Consider the following 19,267-nt stretch of genomic DNA (forward strand, 5'->3'; position numbering starts at 1 on the left):
CAGCACTCTGCCCCATCTCTGCCCAGCACTCTGCCCCATCTCTGCCCAGCACTCTGCCCCATCTCTTTCCAGCACTCTGCCCCATCTCTGTCCAGCGCTCTGCCCCATCTCTGTCCAGCGCTCTGCCCCATCTCTGTCCAGCACTCTGCCCCATCTCTGTCCAGCACTCTGCCCCATCTATGTCCAGCACTCTGCCCCATCTCTTCCCAGCACTCTGCCCCATCTCTTCCCAGCACTCTGCCCCATCTCTTCCCAGCACTCTGCCCCATCTCTGTCCAGCACTCTGCCCCATCTCTGTCCAGCACTCTGCCCAGCACTCTGCCCCATCTCTGCCCAGCACTCTGCCCCATCTCTGCCCAGCACTCTGCCCAACACTCTGCCCAGCACTCTGCCCCATCTCTGTCCAGCGCTCTGCCCCATCTCTGTCCAGCGCTCTGCCCCATCTCTGTCCAGCGCTCTGCCCCATCTCTGTCCAGCGCTCTGCCCCATCTCTGTCCAGCACTCTGCACCATCTCTGTCCAGCACTCTGCACCATCTCTGTCCAGCACTCTGCACCATCTCTGTCCAGCATTCTGCCCCATCTCTGTCCAGCACTCTGCCCCATCTCTGTCCAGCACTCTGCCCCATCTCTGTCCAGCACTCTGCCCCATCTCTGTCCAGCACTCTGCCCCATCTCTGTCCAGCACTCTGCCCCATCTCTTCCCAGCACTCTGCCCCATCTCTTCCCAGCACTCTGCCCCATCTCTGTCCAGCACTCTGCCCCATCTCTGTCCAGCACTCTGCCCCATCTCTGTCCAGCACTCTGCCCCATCTCTGCCCAGCACTCTGCCCCATCTCTGCCCAGCACTCTGCCCAGCACTCTGCCCAGCACCCTGCCCCATCTCTGTCCAGCACTCTGCCCCATCTCTGTCCAGCACTCTGCCCCATCTCTGTCCAGCTCTCTGCCCCATCTCTGTCCAGCACTCTGCCCCATCTCTGTCCAGCACTCTGCCCCATCTCTGTCCAGCACTCTGCCCCATCTCTGCCCAGCACTCTGCCCCATCTCTGCCCAGCACTCTGCCCCATCTCTGTCCAGCACTCTGCCCCATCTCTGTCCAGCACTCTGCCCCATCTCTGTCCAGCACTCTGCCCAATCTCTGTCCAGCACTCTGCCCCATCTCTGTCCAGCACTCTGCCCAGCACTCTGCCCCATCTCTGTCCAGCACTCTGCCCCATCTCTGTCCAGCACTCTGCCCCATCTCTGTCCAGCACTTTGCCCCATCTCTGTCCAGCACTTTGCCCCATCTCTGTCCAGCACTCTGCCCCATCTCTGTCCAGCACTCTGCCCCATCTCTGCCCAGCACTCTGCCCCATCTCTTCCCAGCACTCTGCCTCATCTCTGTCCAGCACTCTGCCCAGCACTCTGCCCCATCTCTTCCCAGCACTCTGCCCCATCTCTTCCCAGCACTCTGCCCCATCTCTTCCCAGCACTCTGCCCCATCTTTGTCCAGCACTCTGCCCCATCTCTGTCCAGCACTCTGCCCCATCTCTGTCCAGCACTGTGCCCCATCTCTGTCCAGCACTCTGCCCCATCTCTGCCCAGCACTCTGCCCCATCTCTGCCCAGCACTCTGCCCCATCTCTGCCCAGCACTCTGCCCCATCTCTGTCCAGCACTCTGTCCAGCACTCTGCCCCATCTCTGTCCAGCACTCTGCCCCATCTCTGTCCAGCACTCTGCCCCATCTCTGTCCAGCACTCTGCCCCATCTCTGCCCAGCACTCTGCCCCATCTCTGTCCAGCACTCTGCCCAGCACTCTGCCCCATCTCTGCCCAGCACTCTGCCCCATCTCTGCCCAGCACTCTGCCCCATCTCTGTCCAGCACTCTGCCCCATCTCTGTCCAGCACTCTGCCCCATCTCTGTCCAGCACTCTGCCCCATCTCTGTCCAGCACTTTGCCCCATCTCTGTCCAGCACTTTGCCCCATCTCTGTCCAGCACTCTGCCCCATCTCTGTCCAGCACTCTGCCCCATCTCTTCCCAGCACTCTGCCCCATCTCTTCCCAGTACTCTGCCCCATCTCTGTCCAGCACTCTGCCCCATCTCTGTCCAGCACTCTGCCCCATCTCTGTCCAGCACTCTGCCCCATCTCTTCCCAGCACTCTGCGAGTCTGCCCCATCTCTGTCCAGCACTCTGCCCCATCTCTGTCCAGCGTTTTGCCCCTGTGTCCAGCGTTCTTCCCTGGGCCGCTCTCAAGAAAAAAAAAAAAAAGAAGTTCTTCTTACCTGGCCGCGCTCCTGCGGCGGGCGAAGTCTCCACGCAGCTGCAGCGTGCATGCACTCGCCGGCGACTGACAATGATGTCAGACGCCGGCGACATGCACGCACGCTGCGGCTGACGTCAGCGCCTGCCAGCCTCAGATTGGCTGGCGGCGCCGCGGCTGTTAACTATTGACAATAGCTTTAAACAGCTGCAGCGTCGGCGCTAAGGGCCCGGTTCAGCCTGCGGCTGCCGGTAGGGGCCCGGTGAGCAGATAAGACGGGGCCCGATGCGGGCCCCCTCTGCTCACCGGGCCCCATACGCCAGTCACGGCCGTCATGCCCTGATGGCGGCCCTGATACCACTGCTCTGGTTGTATGAGCTTTTATATTCTCCGGGATGGCTGTCCCACAGGATGAGTAGAATAGGGCGATGGCGTCTCTTATCCATCTCGCTAACGTGGCTTTCGATGCTTTCTGTCCCTTCCGAGGACCCTGGAAGCAGACAGACAGAGCTCTATCCTTCCTGCACTCCCTAGTGGCTGATAGATATTGGACCAGACACCTTTTTACGTCTAGGGTATGCAATGTTTTTTCCTCCTCATTTTTGGGGCTGGGACAAAAGGAGGGCAAAGAGATCTCTTGCGTTCTATGAAATTGTGACACGATTTTAGGGAGGTAACATAGTAACATAGTTAGTAAGGCCGAAAAAAGACATTTGTCCATCCAGTTCAGCCTATATTCCATCATAATAAATCCCCAGATCTACGTCCTTCTACAGAACCTAATTGTATGATACAATATTGTTCTGCTCCAGGAAGACATCCAAGCCTCTCTTGAACCCCTCGACTGAGTTCGCCATCACCACCTCCTCAGGCAAGCAATTCCAGATTCTCACTGCCCTAACAGTAAAGAATCCTATTCTATGTTGGTGGAAAAACCTTCTCTCCTCCAGACGCAAAGAATGCCCCCTTGTGCCCGTCACCTTCCTTGGTATAAACAGATCCTCAGCGAGATATTTGTATTGTCCCCTTATATACTTATACATGGTTATTAGATCGCCCCTCAGTCGTCTTTTTTCTAGACTAAATAATCCTAATTTCGCTAATCTATCTGGGTAAGCTGGGTCGGTTTTAAGAATGACTCTGTCTTCGAGTAACTGAGTGACGGGTGGGCATGCAGATAATGCTTGTATATCGCTAACGCAGCGGGCCAAGCTAGGAGTGTGGTTTTTAGAGGTAAGATCTTTAAAGGAGCGTCTGCCAGGGGCTCAAAGGGAGATTTGGTTAGAGCATTTAGAACAAGGTTTAGATCCCATGGAGGAGTATAATGGAGAGGAATAGGCCTGCACCTACTTGAGGCTCTAATGAATCTCATGATCCAGCGATTTTTGGCTAGATCGTGGTTGTACAAAGCTCCCAATGATGCTACCTGAACCTTTAGATTTTTTATAGCTAGACCTTTTTCCAATCCCTTCTGCAGGAACTCAAGAATTTTCTCTATTGGGATTTCCCCGGATGGGTCTGCGCCGGATACTGACAAATTTTTTCCACTCTTTCCCGTATATTTTGGTGGTTACGAGTTTTCTACTCTGTAATAGAGTGGATATTAGATTGGGGGGAGAAGCCTTTATCGCTTAGTAGCTTCCTTTCAAAAGCTAAACTGTCATGTGTAGGTTCTTTACACTGGGGTGAAACACCGGACCCTGGGATAAATGTTTCGGAGTGTCTGGTAGAACCCAAGGGCTTGATATGGACATTTTTCTTAGCCAAGAAAACCATATTCTGCGGGGCCAGAATGGAGCTATCACTGTTGCTCCCTCCTCCCGAATTTTCCTCAGCACTAAGGGAAGATATCAGAGGGAACGCGTAGGCGAGGCGATAGTTCCAGGGAATTCGAAAGGTGTCTAGAGCTACTGGATCCCCCCCCCGGGGATCGATTGAGCAGAATGTTTTTACTTTCTGGTTTTGACTGTTTGCGAATAGGTCTATTTCTGGCTGTCCCCAACGTTTTACGATCTGGTTGAATACTGATTGTTTTAGCTCCCACTCCCCCTTTTTTAAGCATGTCCTGCTCAAGAAGTCTGCTTGGTTTTCTGAGCCTTTTATGTGGAGAACTGTCAAGGACTTCAGATTGTGTTCTGCTATGTGGAAGATGGATTGGGTTACCTCCAATAATGCTCGAGACCTGGTGCCCCCTTGGTGGTTTAGATACGCTACCACTACCTGGTTGTCCAAAAAGATTTTTATGTGATGGGAGTGAAGGAGTTTTAGGAAGTGCGTTAGGGCCAATTTTACCGCTAACAGTTCTTTCATGTTTGAAGAGACTAGCTCTTGATTTTTGCTCCAATTCCCCTGAGCCACTTTATCGTCTATGTGTGCTCCCCACCCCCAGGGGCTTGCATCCGTCGTTAGGATTTTTTCCGTCGGTAGTGCCCAAGGAACCCCCTTGGTTAAATTCTCTGGGTCTGCCCACCATAGTAGGGAGTGTATCGTGCTTGACAAGATACTTAATTGCCCGTCTAAATTTCCGCGCAGAGATATGCTTGAATCTAACGTTTCCCATTGCAGGTCCCAGGTATGACATTGTGCCCACTGCACAGCCGGGATACAGGCTGTCATAGAACGCAGCAGGGGCATCGCTTTTCTTAGAGTAGTGACTGGAGTGCCCGTGTCATTTTTTGGATCTTCCCCTGAGGAAGATAGCACTTCTGCGTGATCGAGTCTAGGACTATCCCTAAGTATTCCTGTACCTGGGTTGGCACTATTGTGGATTTGGGTATGTTTAGCAGCCAACCTAGACTCGACAGTGAAGCCATGACCAAATCCAACTGTTGTTTGCAATGTTGGAATGAGGTCCCTACCACGAGGAGGTCATCCAGATAGGGAACTATTAGGACATTCTGTTCCCGTATGTGGGCCATCACTTCTGACATTATTTTTGTGAACACCCGAGGTGTGATGGCTAACCCGACACATGGTAATATGCGTCTCGTAAGTCTAGAACAGTCATGAAACACAAGGGAAAGAGTATTTTCACGCAAGATTTTATTGTCTCCATTTTTAAATGTTGAATCTCGAGGAAACTGTTTAATCTTTTGAGATTTATGATCGCCCTTGTACGATCCGTCTGGTTTCCTGCACAGGAAGAAGTGAGAGTAGAAGCCCGTGCCTTTTTCCTGGTATGGGACTTCTTGCAACACTCCCTTTTGAATTAAAGGGACACTATCACCTGAATTTGGAGGGAACAATCTTCAGCCATGGAGGCGGGGTTTTGGGGTTTTTGATTCACCCTTTCATTCTCTGTCCTCCATAGTACATGCCTGCACAAGGCTTGTGCAGGCATGTACTGCGGAGGACAGAGAATGAACTTCAATCCAATATTGCAGCCAGCATGCAGCCAGCGGGTAAGGAAAGGGTGAATCAAAAACCCCAAAACCCCGCCTCCATGGCTGAAGATTGTTCCCTCCAAATTCAGGTGACAGTGTCCCTTTAAGTTCAAAATTCCTTCCTGGAGAGCTGACTGTTCGTGTGATTGTCTCTGGGGTGTTACCATGAAGGAGGAGGAGGAGGAGGAGTGCGGAATTTCAGTTTGAGACCTTCTCTTATTATGTAAATCAAATAAGAAGCAGCCAGCTCACCAATGACGATCGCAGGTGCACGGATCTCCGTTGCAGGCAAACGAGTAAATCCTCCGAAGAAAAAGTAGATGAGATCCAGCTCCATAAAACGTAATATTTATTGGTATCCAAACAATAAAATTCCACATACATAGAATGTAAAGGCTCCCTCCGGTATGAAGCCCCTGCACTGGAAAGGCTCAACGGCAACGCGTTTCGATCCGAAGATCTTTTTCAAAGCCATGTGGAATGTGGAATTTTATCATTTGGATACCAATAAATATTACGTTTTATGGAGCTGGATCTCATCTACTTCTTCTCGTATTATGCCTAATATCCAGGGACTGTTTGAAATTTTTTCCCAGGCTGGAAGAAAACCGGCTAGTCTCCCTCCGACCCGGGGAATACCTTCATTGTGGTTTCTTATTGCTGAACAAGAAGCCTCTGTTCTTATTCCTTCTGTCTTCCCATCCATCTTTGTTCCCTTTTGGGGGTCTCCTCCGCATGAACTTTCTGTTCCGAAAGGGACGCCTGTAAGACTGATTGGGGAACCCAGGAAAAGATTTTTTCTTATCCCCGGCTTTGTCAAGGATGTCGTCTAATGTTGACCCAAATAAAAATTCGCCTTCACAAGGTATTGAGCATAGTTTGGTTTTTGTTTGCAAGTCCCCTGGCCAGCACTTTAGCCACAGGGCACGTTTCGCGGCGTTTCAGAAGGAGGCTGACCTAGCCACTAATCTAGCCGAATCTACCGATGCGTCAGCCAAAAAGGCTGCCACACCTTTCATCACAGACTCTGACTTTTCTCTCTCTTGAGACTTCTTCCTTTAATTGGGAATCTAAGAGCTCGAGCCATACCATTAAGGCGCGGGCCGTACAAGTGGCCGCGATGGCTGATTTTAGTCCACCCCCTGCCGCTTCCCAGGAGCTTTTCAAGAAAGTCTCAGCTTTTTTGTCCATAGGGTCTTTTAAGGTACCCATGTCCTCGAAGGGCAGGGCGAATTTTGGTGCCTTACTCCAAGATGAGCAGGCTGGGTCATCGAAAGGGTATTTTCTCTTGGGAGTTAAGAGAACTTTTTTGTCTGGTTCCTTCCATTCTCTCTTAATTAGAGAGTGAATTTTTTCATTTATTGGGAATGCTCCTCTTTTCTTTTGTTCCAACCCACTGAACATTATATCCTGCGCCGTTTTTTTAGGGCGCTCATCTACCAGACCCATTGTTGTCCTGATGGCTTTTACGAGAGCGTCTGTCTCTTCGATAGGGAAGCAACTGCGTCCCCCTTCTGAGAATAGTGAAGAGGTCTCGGAGGCTGATGAATCACTAGAATCAGATATTTCGCTTTCTGACTCGTCCACACTAGATTCAGGGGACCTATGACTTGATTTGCGCTTTTTCTTTGAGGTTTTAATGCCTTTGAGGACACTCTCCACCTGGCTTTTTATTAATGACTTTAGGTCTGAGGCAAACGCCGGGGATTCCTCCTGAATCATTTTCTCTATGCAAGTGCTGCATAGCTTTTTCTCCCATGAGGAAGGAAGCTCTTCTGAACATATAGCACATACTTTGTGATTTGATTTGCCTGCACATTTTCTTCCCTAGGAGAAAGAGTAACCCCGTATTAAACTCAGCACTTTCACGTAGATCACTCACCCCCTGTGCATAAGAGATACCGTGTCGGGCCTGGGGACTATATCCACCACTGGATTCATCACCGGTCGTGTGGTTTTTGCAGAAACTCGGCTGCGTTGTGACCCAGAGCGTCCACTGCTGCTGCGCTGTTGAGAGGAAGTGTTTCCCTTGTGCTGATGCTGTGAGCGCTGGTGCCGCTGTACCTGTACAGGAGACAACTGTACAATCTCCTGTGCATCCTGCTGCTCTTGGTCGCTCATAGTGGCCTCCGCACTGTGTTTAGTGCAAAGGAGGTTTGAATTATCCACATTTTCCCGCCTGGAAGCGCCCCTTTAATATCTTGCGCCACCGGCGGAAGTGGCGATCTGCGCATGCGCCCGCTCGACTTCCGGTCCCTCTCCGGACCACAGGCGCCACATAGAGGAAGATATAAGCGGGGACGCCCGCGTGCCCCAGCGTTCTGCCTACCGGCGCCTGCCTGCATCCTGTTTGGAGCCCCCCGCTCAGGCGGCAATGGCGCCGGCGTTTCAGCGGTCCCACGTGTCGCTCCAGTTTACCGGCTTCTGCGCCTGGGACCTCATGGAATGGTAGCCGCCGCTACCTCCATGTACCGCCGTGCAGTGGTTTGGAGACTGTGTCGGTGACCGCTGCCACCTGCCTCATTCCTCCCCCTTTTTTTTTTATTGTGGGGTAGGCAGGCTTGATCCTCTTCACTGCCTCCCCCTTCACACTCACCCATAAGGCTCGCCAACCCCAGCGGTGGTGCTTCAGGGAAGGGAAAAAGGGGGGAGAGAGAAAACCCGCTCGACCCAGCCGTGACAGGGTGCCCCCTGTCAGGAACCAACTGGATCAGCCCCTGGAATCCCACGAAGTATCTTCAGGTACGTGCTGTAGGTTCCCCGTCAGGGACAGGAAACCAACTGATGTGGGAGAGAGGTATGCCCTTTTTCACCTGTAGGTTTCCTGTCCCTGGGGGCGGACCCCTCTCTCCGTGGTGCCATCATGGGGGAAAGAGAAAAACTAACCCCAAAATTTATAATGCAATTTCTTCTGAACATGCCAATACCCAACATATGGGGAAACAACACTGTTCAGGTGCATGGCAGAACTCAGTAGAACCGTGAAAATAAAAAATTATTTTTTCCACAAAAATTATCTTTTCACCCCCCAATTTTTTTATTTTCCCAAGAGTAACAGGAGAAATTGGACGCCAAAAGTTGCACAATTTGTCCTGAGTATGCTGATATCACATTTGTGGGAAAATACTGTTTGGGCACACGTTGGGGCTTGGAAGGGAAGAAGTGGCGTTTTGGAATGCAGACTTTGATGGAATGGTCTGCGGGCATCACGTTGCGTTTGCAGAGCCCCTGATGTACCTAAACAGTAGAAACCCCCCACAAGTGACCCCATATTGGAAACTAGACCCCCCATGGAACTTATCTAGATGTGTTGTGAGAACTTTGAACCCCCAAGTGTTTCACTAAAGTGAAAATAAAAGCTGTGAAAATAAAAAATCATGAGAAATTGAACCACAAAGAGCTCGGAAGAAAAGGAGCAGTTTGATTTTTTTCAAAACAAAATTGGCTGGAATTGAGATCGGACACCATGTTTCATTTGGAGAGCACCTGATATGCCTAAACAGTGGAATCCCCCCACAAGTAACCCCATTTTGGAAACTAGACCCCCAAGGAACTTCTCTAAATGAGTGGTGAGTAATGATAAGCGAACGTGCTTGCCACTACTTTACTCGCCCGATTATCACTGTACTCGGTGTACTCGGCGAGCATTGATCATTTCCGGGATTACTTTGCGGGAACTGAGGTCTCCACCCAGCATTTTTGGCAGACTTTAGAGACCCAACGACACTGCTGGGATTGTCTGCCAGGCCATGAAATGCCGCAGCCATCTTTGTTGAGGTCATGCAGTGATTGGCTTGGCCCGGTATAAGAGACCGGGAGCCGCCCTGATCACCGCATTCAGCTCTGCATTCAGCAAGTGTAGGGAGAGCTGCTGCTGAGATAGGGTCAGAATTGTGCTTTCATAGTTAGTGTAGGTCTGCAACTGTTCAGTCAACAACTCCTGAGAAACAATCCTTTTAGGGCTAATTTGTGGGTCCCGAGATTGCAGCGCTAGGTAGGCAGGGGCACAGCATATCCACATCAATGCAAGCCCTGCAGGCACTGTATGTGCGTAAATAGCTTCAACTGCATCCCTCCCAAATCTCCATAACTTTCTGCTGCTGCTTATTTACTATATACCTAGCTGCATTTTTCAATTTTTTTTTTAAAAATTCACCAACCCCTCCCCCCCCCAAAAAAAATAAAAAATAATAGTCTGTTATGTCAGACTGAGGCCTGATGTATCTGTTTAAAAATCATAGTTTTGCAGGCATACGTAGCATACTTCTATGTGCTATCCTTGTTCTACTCTTTTTTTTTTTTTTTTAATTCACCCAAAAGCAAAAACCCCAAAAAAATACAGTCTGTTATGTCAGGCTGAGGGCTGGTGTTTCTGTTTTTGAAAAATTGTATTTCCGCAGGCATATGTAGCATAGTTCTGTGTGCTAGCCTTGGTCAATTTTTTTTTGTAGTTAAATTCACTAAAAAGCTAAAAACATACAGTGCCTACAAGTAGTATTCAACCCCCTGCAGATTTAGCAGGTTTACACATTTGGAATTAACTTGGCATTGTGACATTTGGACTGTAGATCAGCCTGGAAGTGTGAAATGTACTGCAGCAAAAAAAAATGTTATTTCTTTTTTTTTTTTTTTAAATTGTGAAAAGTCTTTTCAGAGGGTCATGTACTATTCAACCCCTCAACCCACCAGAATTCTGTTTGGTTCCCCTAAAGTATTAAGAAGTAGTTCAGGCACAAAGAACAATGACCTTCACATGTTTGGATTAATTATCTCTTTTCCAGCCTTTTCTGACTATTTAAGACCCTCCCCAAACTTGTGAACAGCACTCAGAAGGAGGCACCTAAGCCAAAGGCTCTGCCCGGAACCAGCTGACGGTGCTGGAACCAGGATGGGGAGCAGAAGGTAAAAGAGCAAAAGAAAGTGCCGAGAACCAGCTGACGGTACAGGAACCTGGATGGCTACCCGAAAATAGAAGAGCCAATGGCATGACTGAGGACCAGGTGATGGTGCTGGAACCCGGTTACAAAGCAGGAGGTACCCGTGCCACAAAGCACTACCAAGGACCGCCTGACATTGGTGGAACTCGGATACCCAGGAGGCACCTAAGCCAAAGGCTCTGCCCGGAACCAGCGGATGGTGCTGGAACCAAGATGTGGAGCAGAAGGTCCACAGGAGAAGAAATAACAGCTAGGCCGCGAGGCTGCTGCAGTTACCGAAAACCAACAGTCCTACAGGGGGAGCTTGTCCTATTGGCACTACAGAACCAGCCTTGATTGCCACTTCCCGCAGCCCACATAGGAAGCTCCTAAACTGCAGGGACCATGGAGTCGGCTAACCCGACCACAACACGACAGGACAACACTACCCGGAAACAGCTGACGGTGCTGGAACCAGGCTGGGCAGGAGGGAGCACCCGTGCCAAAGTGACTTCTGAGCAGCAACTGGTGGTGTTGGAGCCCAGGGATTGCATGACAAACAGAGTGTAGGCAGAAGCCTAAATGGAGCAAGATGAAAGGGAACTTTTAACCCCCCCCAGGTGTTAGTAACTGAAAGAACCACCTTGTGCAGCACTAACGCTGCACAAGGAAAAGGTGGCTCTTTTAAATTATGCTCCTTGCACACTCTGAACTAAACACTTATAAAATGTGTCCCCTGACACCGGGAAACCGTCCCGGAGGTGGGACTTTCCTTCGTAATGACACGCAGCACAGTCGGCATTCATACTCCTTTGGCGTCAGGCGCCGCCTCCTCAGCATTGTTTGAATCTGTCACAGAGCCCGCACTGTTGTGCTAAACCTTGGCCATGCGCAGTTAGCGCTGCCCATCTTCTGACATCTTTTGGTGTCAGGATGACTGTGCCTGTGCGGCCGCGCAGCCAGGATCCCGCCACGCAGTGTCTTTTGATTTAGTCACACTGTGGGGCTGGGATTCATGGGCATGCGCAGTGCATATCTTTGCCTCTCACTCCTCTACATCCGCCTTCTTCAGAGTGTGTGGCGTCAGCTGATCCCTAATCACATGCCACGGCCGTGATGCCTCACAGTCATAGGAAGGCGGAAGGAGATGATAAAGAGGTGATTGGCGAAGATATGCACAGCGCATTCCCATGAATCCCAGCCCCGCAGTGTGAGTAAATTGGAAGACACTGCAGGGCTGGGATTCATGGCCTTGCGCAGTGCCTGTCTTCGCAACTCACTCATCTCCTTACGCCTTCCTCAGAGTGTGCGGCGTCAGCTGATCCCAAATCACATGCCACGGCCGTGACGCCTGTTATGGACCTGGTGGTTAGGAGCACCCGGGATGACCTGATGGTTAAACTCACAGGACAAGCTCTGGGAAGTGGGAACTTTGCTGACCGCAATCCCTAATCCTATCACACACACTAGAAATAGCCGTGGAGCGTACCTAACAGGCCTAGACGCCTCGGCACAGCCTAAGAACTAGCTACCCCTAGAGAAGAAAGTAAAGCCTACCTTGCCTCAGAGAAATTCCCCAAAGGAAAAGGCAGCCCCCCCACAAATATTAACTGTGAGTTAAGATGAAAAACACAAACACAGGAATGAAAGAGGTTTCAGCAAAGGGAGGCCAGACTACCTAAACAGACAGAGGATAGAAAAGGTAACTTTGCGGTCAGCACAAAAAACTACAAAAGACCACGCAGAGTGTGCAAAAAGACCCCCGCACTGACTCACGGTGCGGAGGTGCCTATCTGCATCCCAGAGCTTCCAGCTAGCCAGACAGAATCATATTAGCAAGCTGGACAAGAAAACAAGAACAACAAAATAAACTAGCAGGGACTTAGCTTCTGCTGGAGTAGACAGGTCACCAGAAAGATCCAAGAGCGAACTGAACCAGTACTGGAACATTGACAGGTGGCATGGAGTAACGATCTGGGTGGAGTTAAATAGAGCAGCCAGCCGAAGAATAAACCAGGTCACCTGTGTAAGGAACCTCAGAAACAGCAGCTCCACTCACAGCCACCAGAGGGAGTCCATGGACAGAACTCGCCGAAGTACCATTCATGACCACAGGAGGGAGATCCAAAACAGAATTCACAACAGTACCCCCCCTTGAGGAGGGGTCACCGAACCCTCACCAGAACCCCCAGGCCGATCAGGACGAGCCAAATGAAAGGCACGAACCAGATCAGCAGCATGAACATCAGAGGCAACAACCCAGGAATTATCTTCCTGACCATAACCCTTCCACTTGACCAGGTACTGGAGTTTCCGTCTTGAAATACGAGAATCTAAAATCTTCTCCACCACATACTCCAACTCCCCCTCGACCAACACCGGGGCAGGAGGGTCAACAGAGGGAACCATAGGCGCCACGTATCTCCGCAACAACGACCTATGGAACACATTATGGATGGCAAAAGAAGCTGGAAGGGCCAAACGAAATGACACAGGATTAAGAGCTTCAGAAATCTTATAAGGACCAATGAAACGAGGCTTAAACTTAGGAGAGGAAACCTTCATAGGAACATAACGAGATGACAACCAAACCAAATCCCCAACACGAAGTCGGGGACCAACACAGCGACGGCGGTTAGCGAAACGTTGAGCCTTCTCCTGGGACAATGTCAAATTGTCCACTAAGTGAGTCCAAATTTGCTGCAACCTGTCCACCACAGAATCCACACCAGGACAGTCCGAAGGCTCAACCTGCCCTGAAGAAAAACGATGATGGAAACCAGAATTACAGAAAAAAAGGCGAAACCAAAGTAGCCGAGCTGGCCCGATTATTAAGGGCGAACTCCGCCAAAGGCAAGAAAGACACCCAATCATCCTGATCAGCAGAAACAAAGCATCTCAGATATGTTTCCAAAGTCTGATTGGTTCGTTCGGTCTGGCCATTTGTCTGAGGATGGAAAGCCGAAGAAAAAGACAAATCAATGACCATCTTCGCACAAAAAGACCGCCAAAACCTCGAAACAAACTGGGAACCTTTGTCCGAGACGATGTTCTCCGGAATGCCATGCAAACGAACCACATGCTGGAAAAACAATGGCACCAAATCAGAGGAGGAAGGCAACTTAGACAAGGGTACCAAATGGACCATCTTAGAGAAGCGATCACAAACCACCCAGATGACCGACATCCTTTGAGAGATAGGGAGGTCTGAAATAAAATCCATGGCGTCCAGGGCCTCTTCGGGACCGGCAAGGGCAAAAGCAACCCACTGGCACGAGAACAGCAGGGCTTAGCCCGAGCACAAGTCCCACAGGACTGCACAAAAGAACGCACATCAAAGGCCACCAAAAGGATCTAGCCACAAACTCTCTGGTACCAAAGATTCCGGGATGACCAGCTAACACCGAACAATGAACCTCAGAGATAACTCTACTAGTCCATCTATCACAGCTTCTCCGCTGGACAACGGTCAGGTCTATCAGCCTGAAACTTCTGCAGCACCCGCCGCAAATCAGGGGAGATGGCAGACAAAATTACCCCCTCCTTGAGAATACCAGCCGGCTCAGGAACATCCGGAGAGTCAGGCACAAAACTCCTTGAAAGGGCATCAGCCTTCACATTCTTAGAGCCCGGAAGGTAAGAAACCACAAAATCGAAACGGGAGAAAAACAGCGACCATCGAGCCTGTCTAGGATTCAACCGTTTGGCAGACTCGAGATAAGTCAAATTCTTGTGATCCGTTAAGACCACCATGCGATGCTTGGCTCCTTCAAGCCAATGTCGCCACTCCTCGAATGCCCACTTCTCAGCCAACAACTCTCGGTTGCCAACATCATAATTACGCTCGGCAGGCGAAAACTTTCTAGAAAAGAAAGCACATGGTTTCATCACCGAGCCATCAGAACTTATCTGAGACAAAACAGCCCCTGCTCCAATCTCAGAAGCATCAACCTCGACCTGAAACGGGAGCGAAACATCTGGCTGGCACAACACAGGGGCAGAAGAAAAACGACGCTTCAACTCCTGAAATGCCTCAACGGCCGCAGAAGACCAATTGACCACATCAGCACCTTTCTTGGTCAAATCAGTCAACGGTTTAACAACACTAGAAAAATTAGCGATGAAGCGACGGTAAAAATTAGCAAAGCCCAGGAACTTCTGCAGACTCTTCACAGATGAAGGCTGAGTCCAATCATAAATGGCCTGAACTTTAACAGGGTCCATCTCGATAGTAGAAGGGGAAAAAATGAAACCCAAAAAAGAAACCTTCTGAACTCCAAAGAGACATTTAGACCCCTTCACAAACAAGGAATTAGCACTAAGGACCTGGAACACCATTCTGACCTGCTTCACATGAGACTCCCAATCATCCGAAAAGACCAAAATATCATCCAAATATACAATCATGAATCTATCCAGATACTCTCGGAAGATGTCATGCATAAAGGACTGAAACACAGATGGAGCATTAGAAAGCCCGAATGGCATCACCAGGTACTTAAAATGGCCCTCGGGCGTATTAAATGTAGTTTTCCATTCATCGCCCTGTTTAATACGCACAAGATTATACGCCCCTCGAAGATCTATCTTGGTGAACCAACTAGCCCCCTTAATCCGAGCAAACAAATCAGACAGCAGCGGCAAAAGGTACTGAAATTTGACCGTGATCTTATTAAGAAGGCGGTAATCAATACAAGGTCTCAAAGAACCATCCTTCTTGGCCACAAAAAAGAAGCCTGCTTCCAACTGTGACGACGACGGGCGAATATGCCCTTTCTCCAAGGACTCCTTTATATAACTCCGCATAGCGGCGTGTTCTGGCACAGATAAATTGAACAGTCGGCCCTTAGGAAACTTACTACCAGGAATCAAATTAATAGCACAATCACAATTCCTATGAGGAGGTAGGGCACCGGACTTGGGCTCATCAAATACATCCCGGTAATCTGACAAAAACTCAGGAACTTCAGAAGGAGTGGAAGACGAAATTGACAGCAATGGAACATCACCATGTACCCCTTGACAACCCCAGCTGGACACAGACATAGATTTCCAATCCAATACTGGATTATGGGCCTGTAGCCATGGCAACCCCAAAACGACCACATCATGCAGATTATGCAACACCAAAAAGCGAATTTCCTCCTGATGTGCAGGAGCCATGCACATGGTCAATTGAGTCCAGTACTGAGGCTTATTCTTGGCCAAAGGCGTAGCATCAATTCCTCTCAATGGAATAGGATACTGCAAGGGCTCCAAGAAAAAACCACAGCGCCTGGAAAACTCCAAGTCCATCAAATTCAGGGCAGTGCCTGAATCCACAAACGCCATAACAGAATAGGACGACAAAGCACAAATCAGTGTAATGGACAAAAGAAATTTAGGTTGTACCGTACCAATGGTGGCGGACCTAGCGAACCGCTTAGTGTGCTTAGGACAATCGGAGATGGCATGAGTGGAGTGACCACAGTAAAAGCACAACCCATTCTGACATCTGTGTTCTTGCCGTTCAGCTCTGGTCAAAGTCCTATCACATTGCATAGGCTCAGACCTATGCTCAGAGAACACCGCCAAATGGTCCACAGCTTTGCGCTCACGCAAGCGCCGATCGATCTGAATGGCCAAGGACATAGACTCATCCAGACCAGCAGGCGTGGGAAACCCCACCATAGCATCCTTAAGGGCTTCAGAAAGACCCTTTCTGAAAATTGCCACCAGGGCACACTCATTCCACTGAGTAAGCACAGACCACTTTCTAAACTTCTGACAATATACCTCCGCTTCATCCTGACCCTGACACAAAGCCAGCAAGTTTTTCTCTGCCTGATCCACTAAATTTGGTTCATCATAAAGCAATCCAAGCGCCAGAAAAAACGCATCTACATCACGCAATGCAGGATCTCCTGGCGCAAGGGAAAATGCCCAGTCTTGAGGATCACCACGCAACAAAGAAATAATGATTCTTACTTGTTGAACGGGGTCACCAGAGGAGCGGGGTTTCAAAGCAAGAAACAGTTTACAATTATTTTTGAAACTCAGGAACCTAGATCTATCCCCAGAAAACAAATCAGGAATTGGAATTCTAGGCTCTAACATCGGATTCTGAACTACAAAATCTTGAATGCTTTGTACCCTTGTAGTGAGATGATCCACACATGAGGACAGACCTTGAATGTCCATATCTACACCTGTGTCCTGAACCACCCAGACGTAAAGGGGAAAAGAAAGACAAAACACACTGCAGAGAAAAAAAAATGGTCTCAGAACTTCTCTTATCCCTCTATTGAGATGCATTAATACTTTGGGCCACCTGTACTGTTATGGACCTGGTGGTTAGGAGCACCCGGGATAACCTGATGGTTAAATTCACAGGACAAGCTCTGGGAAGTGGGAACTTTGCTGACCGCAATCCCTGATCCTATCACACACACTAGAAATAGCCGTGGAGCATACCTAACAGGCCTAGACGCCTCGGCACAGCCTAAGAACTAGCTACCCCTAGAGAAGAAAGTAAAGCCTACCTTGCCTCAGAGAAATTCCCCAAAGGAAAAGGCAGCCCCCAACAAATATTAACTGTGAGTTAAGATGAAAAACACAAACACAGGAATGAAAGAGGTTTCAGCAAAGGGAGGCCAGACTACCTAAACAGACAGAGGATAGAAAAGGTAACTTTGCGGTCAGCACAAAAAACTACAAAAGACCACGCAGAGTGTGCAAAAAGACCCCCGCACCGACTCACGGTGCGGAGGTGCCTCTCTGCATCCCAGAGCTTCCAGCTAGCCAGACAGAATCATATTAGCAAGCTGGACAAGAAAACAAGAACAACAAAATAAACTAGCAGGGACTTAGCTTCTGCTGGAGTAGACAGGTCACCAGAAAGATCCAAGAGCGAACTGAACCAGTACTGGAACATTGACAGGTGGCATGGAGTAACGATCTGGGTGGAGTTAAATAGAGCAGCCAGCCGAAGAATAAACCAGGTCACCTGTGTAAGGAACCTCAGAAACAGCAGCTCCACTCTCAGCCACCAGAGGGAGTCCATGGACAGAACTCGACGAAGTACCATTCATGACCACAGGAGGGGGTTCCAAAACAGAATTCACAACAGACGCCGCACAGTCAGAGGAAGGCGGAAGGAGATGATAGAGAGGTGATTGGCGACGATATGCACAGCGCATTCCCATGAATCCCAGACCCGCAGTGTGAGCAAATCAGAAGACACTGCGTGGCGGGATCTCGGGCTGCGCGGCCGCACAGGCGCAGTCATCCAGACACCAAAAGATGTCAGAAGATGGGCAGCGCTAACTGCATATGGGCAAGTGGTTTAACACAACAGCGTGGGCTCTGTGACAAATTCAAACAATGCTGAGGAGGCAGCGCCTGGCGCCAAAGGGGTATGAATGCAGGCTGTGCTGCGTCTCATTGCGAAGGAAAGTCCCACCTCCGGGACGGTTTCACGGTATGAGGGGACACATATTTTATAAGTGTTAAGTGCAGCGTTGCTGTTCCTTGTGCAGCATTACCGCTGCACAAGGTGGCTCTTAGAGTTACAAACGCTTGAGAGGGGGGGGACAGGTTCCCTTTAATTGCTGTTATTGTGCCAGTGTGGCGGTCGCATGACACGTTGCCGGATACACAGCAGGGGAGCAGCAGGCTTTACTGAACCCCACTAACACATTGGCGAGGTGGTTGGCTCTGTGCTAACAGCACTTATGGGCAGCAACCAGCGTTGTTGGAGCCCAGGTACAGCAGGAGGAGCAGTGTGTTGGCCGAAGCCTGCACTGGAGGCATTTGAATGTCTGTTATTGTGCCAGCGTGGCGGTCGCATGACACGTTGCCGGATACCCAGCAGGGGAGCAACAGGCGTTACTGAACCCCACTAACACATTGGCGAGGTGTTTGGCTCTGTGCAAACAGTACTTCCGGACAGCAACCAGCGTTGTTGGAGCCCAGGTACAGCAGGAGGAGCAGAGTGTAGGCCGAGGCCTAATTGGATCAAGTTTAAAGTGAACCATTAACCCCCCATGCGTTAGCAACTGAAAGAGCCAACTTGTGCAGCACTAATGGTGGCCAAGAACAAGGTGGTTCTTTTCATTATGCTCCTTGCACACGGTGAACTAAACACTTATAAAATGTGTCCCCTGATACCGTGATACCGTCCCCCAGGTGGTACTTTCCGTCGTGATGAGACGCAGGCCAGCCAACGGGCGCCGCCTCATCAGCGTTGCTTGAATCTATCACGGAGCCCGCACTGTTATGTTAAACCTTGGCCATGCGCAGTTAGGGCTGCCCAGCTTCTAACATCATTTGGTGTTGTGGTGGCTGTGCGGCCGCGCTGCCAGAGATCACGCCACACTGTGTCTTCTGATTCAGTCCCACTGCGGGGATGGGATTCCGGGGCCTGCGCAGTGCATATCTTCGCCTCTCTCTACTCTACATCCGCCTTCTTCGGAGTGTGCAGCTTCACAGCCGTGGCATGTGAATTGGGATCCGCTGACGCCACACTGTCTGTAGAAGGCGGAGGGAGAAGAGGGAGAGGCGAAGATATGCACTGCGCAGGCCCAGGAATCACAGCACCACAGTGTGACTAAATCAGAAGACACAGCGTGGCGTGATCTCTGCAAGCGGGGCCGCACAGGCACAGGCACCATGACATCAAATGATGGCAGAATATGGGCAGCGCTAACTGTGCATGCCCGAGGTTAAACATTACAGCGTAGGCTCCGGG

The sequence above is a fragment of the Ranitomeya imitator genome, chromosome 4 (genome assembly GCF_032444005.1).
Source record: "Ranitomeya imitator isolate aRanImi1 chromosome 4, aRanImi1.pri, whole genome shotgun sequence".
Classification (NCBI taxonomy): domain Eukaryota; kingdom Metazoa; phylum Chordata; class Amphibia; order Anura; family Dendrobatidae; genus Ranitomeya; species Ranitomeya imitator.